Source organism: Capsicum annuum, chromosome 7, assembly GCF_002878395.1.
Source record: "Capsicum annuum cultivar UCD-10X-F1 chromosome 7, UCD10Xv1.1, whole genome shotgun sequence".
NCBI classification, from domain to species: Eukaryota; Viridiplantae; Streptophyta; class Magnoliopsida; order Solanales; family Solanaceae; genus Capsicum; species Capsicum annuum.
In genome coordinates this window covers 182,536,176-182,541,002 of record NC_061117.1, presented here as the reverse complement: position 1 = coordinate 182,541,002, position 4,827 = coordinate 182,536,176, and positions in this window count along the sequence as shown.

The following is a 4,827-nucleotide window of genomic DNA, read 5'->3' as shown; positions in this document are numbered from 1 at the left end:
TGAGTCAAATAATAATTGTGAAAGCACTTGATCAAAATAAAACTTTAGTGAGACTTAGTAAATTATATTTAAGTTCAATATAATGAGTTAATAAAAGTTAATTAGATATAATTACATATTAATTATATTTAAAATTTACAAATAGACATGTAGTATTAAATCGATTCAAAGGATTAGCACCTTTAATTACACTAGATTACTATTGCTACAATAAATTGTAACTCGCAGTAGAAAGTAATTATTAGCTACAAAATTTATCAAAATATTAAATTTATGGGTAAATCATATTGCCATGGTAAATAATTACAGCTATTCTTAAGTCAAATAATGCAATAATTTTTAGTACAAAATCAAAATATTTATTTAATTATAGTATTTTATTTTAAATATCCTTTTTCATGGCTAAAAATTACTATTGCTGCATCAAGTTTCAAAACATGACAACAATTAAAAATTAGCTACAAACTTTTGTTGTAGCAAAACATTTATGGTTATATTATGTAACTATGCAACAAGCTTTTTATCACTCGAGGTAAATAAATATCTATTTAACTATAATATTTTATTTTAAATAATATTGTAGCTAAAAAATTACTGTTTCTATAATAAATTTTAACTCATGATAAAATTAATTAGCTATAAAATTTTATTATAGCAAAAAAGACATGATCATCTCATTTAATTATTGTCACAATTTTTATAAGTTGAAGCAGAAATAAAATTCAACTACAATATTTTATTTTAAATAATTTATTATGGCTAAAAAATTGCTATTGCTACAGTAACTTTTATTGTGTGGCAAAAGTTTATGGTTAGCTACAAAATTTTATTGTACCAATAGAGTTGTAGCTGTTTAGGCAATTATTGTCACGATTATCAGAAGTTGTAGCAAAAATGAGGAATTAGCTTTGTCAGTTTAACTTTTGTGGCTAAGAAATTTTATGAATTTGTAATTAGCTACATAGTTCAAATTTTAGTAATTATTACTAGATATTAGCTACGATTTTTAAATTCATAGCTTAGATATCGTGGCTAAAAATATATTTTGTTGTAGTGTATTCACCTATCAAATAATTGAAGCATATTAGATATGCATTTTAAGTGATATATCCTTTATTAAAATAATCGATTCATACATAATCTTTGAACCATCGTGGAAAGTATTTTTCAATTTGTTTATCAATGACATCATCAGTGAGATCACTGTAAGTATCTCTCAGGATATGCTCATACAAACTGCATGTACTTACATTAGCACACTAGTTTCAACCCAAATATAATGGTTAAATGAACACCATGGCTAATACTTATTTGAGAAAAGGTTTAACCTCATCACAATTTATAAGAACATGCAATTGTGTTGCATCAACTTCTTTGTCATCTAGCCATCGGATATCACCATTCTTCTTACCATAACTTCGGCTAGCATAATTAAAGACTGATAGTGTTGGGTGAGCTGCACAACGACATTATCATTACGCGCAACTCTTTTGTTGCTACATAGGACATGAGATTCAAAATAAAGGGAAGCAAAGTATGAAATTTCTTGAGCCAAATATGCTTGACAAATAGATCCTTCAACTCTGGCTTTGTTTTTGATGGTCTTTTTAATTTTGTTTAGGAACCAACAATTGTTTTTAGGAAATAAATAATTATGTAATAAAATAATGAGACAAGTAATAAAATTGTATACCTTTCAAATAGATACATCCATCGATATTGAACTGGCCCACAAACTCTTGCTTTGTAAAGGCAAATGAATCGGTAAGTGCTCCATCAAATAAGAAAAACTAGGTGAAAATATTTTTTGCAACATACACAAGATTATAGGAATATTTTGTTTCATTTGCATAAGATGATCCACCCGTAATACTATTGAGCATAAATCTTTAAAGAATAGACAAAGTTCAGTTAGTGACTTCCATATAGGTTTTGGAAGTGCGCTAAAAGCAACTGGCATAAGATATTGCATGAAAATATGACAGTTGTGACTTTTCATCCCAAATAACTTCAAATGTTCTATGTCAACACATCTACCCAAATTAGAAGCATATCCATCAGGCATCTTTAGTTGATCAACCCATTCACATACATCTTTCTTTTGACCATCATTTAAGGTAAACTTTTCTTTCGGATTAATCCATCTCCCATCATCATTCAATTGCAAGTATAAATCATTTTGCCGACAACACTCATCCAAATTCATTCTTGCCTTCTCGTTATCCTTTGTCCTCTCCTTGTTGTCCATGACAGTATGGAAAATATTATCAAAGAAGTTTTTCTCTGTATGTATTAAATCAATATTGTTGCGAACTGGATGGATCTTCCAATATGGCAAATCCCAAAAAATACTTATTTTGGTCCAATTATGTGATTTTCCATAGCCATAAAATTTGTGTGGACCAGATTCTGTGATCTTAGGAAACCCTCTCACTTTTTTCTAGACCCGATCTCCAGTTAACCTAGGAGGAGACCTAGACTTTTCCTCGTTTCGTTTATAAAAAGAATTGTTGTTTCTTCTAAATTCGTGATTGGGAGGCAAGAATTGACAGAATTGACAGTTGCAATCAAAAGAAGTAACTTTTCTTCCATTTTTCAAACTAAAAGTTTTTTATTGTTTCATGCTAATTTACCTGTTATACTCCATCCCAACAATATGCCATAAGCAGGAAAATCATTAATTGTCCACATCAATATTGCTCGCATGAGAAAATTTTGCTTCTTCGACACGTCATAAGTTAGTGCACCATCTGTCCATAATTGTAACAACTCATCTATTAATGGTTGAAGATACACATCAATTTTATTTTTAGGATTGCGAGGACCTGGAATGATCAATGTTAAAAACATATATGGGGCAGTCATACACATATCAGGAGAAAGATTATAAGGAGTAACAATCACGAGCCAACAAGAGTACGGTGATTTTGTCTGGCTATTAGGAGTAAAACCGTCATAACAAAGATCGATCCTAACATTCCTAGGCTCTGAAGCAAAGTCTGGATAAGTTCGATCAAAATGTTTTCATGCTTCTACATCTGAAGGGTGACACAAAACACTTTCTTCCCCGCAATTTTTAGAGTGTCACCTCATGTGCTCTGCAGATTGAGTTGAAACATATAGTCATTGAAGCCTAGGAATAAGTGGCAGGTAATACATAGTCTTGTATGGAACCTTTTTGCTACCCTTCTTTCCTATGCGTTCTTTATATCAAGATTCTTTACAAAACTTACATTCTATTATCTCTTGATCAGCCTTGTAATACATCATACATCCATTAACACAACAATCAATCTTTTGGCTAGCTAAACCAAGCTCCGCCACTAACTTCTTTGCTCGGTAGTAATCAAGAGGTATCTTATTATCCGAATGGTTTGTATTCTTCATCAATTATGCCATTGCATTAAAACAACCATGATACATATTGTATTCAGATTTAATACTCATCAGTCTAATAGCTGCAGACAACTCTGAATATTTACATCCGGGCCATAAGGGTTCTAGAGCTGAATTTAACATTTTATAAAATTTGGTAGCATCCATATTTGGAGACTCTTCTACAGTAGGCTCAACATGATGATCAAGTTCTATACCAACAGCATTATAAAACATACCTTGATACCTATTTACGTGTTTAAAGTCTTCCGCTGGAATGTTACGTTGGCTGCTTGAAGACATGTCAAAGCTACATCCTTGATGACTACTTGAAGCACTTGAATGGACATGTTCACTCAAATTAATTGAAGGAGCTTCCACTCCATATGACGTCTAATACCAATATCCTCGAGTGAACCCTTTCTTGAAAATATGCACATTAACTTCATCAGGTGTAAAGTGCTTCATGTTCTTACAAATTTTACAAGGACACCTTATGACTTTCTCGGACAAGTACTTCGATTAACTATAATCAAATTTAATGAATTCTTCCATGCCTTTTATAAATTCATCTGTATATGCCACTTTACTAGGAAGAAGTATATTTATCATCCAATTTCGATGCTTCAAAATATTCATTTCTGAATCAAAAGATATCATATACAAAAACACATAATAATAAAATTTAAAGGGTTCTCGATCTTCAGGTCCACTAAAGAGATGATGAGCCAATACAGTCAATAAAGACAACAACATATCTCAATTAAAAGATAAAGATAAAAGGAATCAAGAATAAACAACAATAGTAAACATTCACAATGAGACACAGTTCCTACAGCTAGAGCAATAATAAGCATTTGCACGACCATTATCATATTTCAAAGTCCTTAAGACCAACAAATACACATGCAGGTGGATGATAGCATAAATATGTGTATATTTACTCTAAATTTTTCTTGATTCAGCTATAGGTGGAAAAGTACTTGCGAAGACATACATTGAGCTGGTGCTACTTTAAATAGGCTAGCAGCCAACAATCCTAAGTAGACCAGAGAGTCTAATATAGGTACAGTCTAAAAGGCAATTGAAGTACTAGAAGTGGATAGAATAACTTCCATAAAAGCACAAATATTTTTCTTGGACAACAATGTTGAGTCAGCTTAACAAACTCTTAACAAGCCAGACTTAGATGCAGGGTCAAGTTTAATAAATGTAGCAAGTTTAATATAGATTCCATTTAAGTTGTGGGCAACCCAGGTAGAGGTACACAAAATAAAAACTTTAGGAATTCATATAACCTGAATTGGAAGACTGTTGACACCTAATTTTTTTTTTTCACGACTTAATTTAATCCCGAATTTCTTTGATTTCTAATAAAATTGAAATACTTATTTCATCCAAATAAAGAATTTTCAAAATATTTTTCGTACGAAATTTTGTCATTTTAAGTAG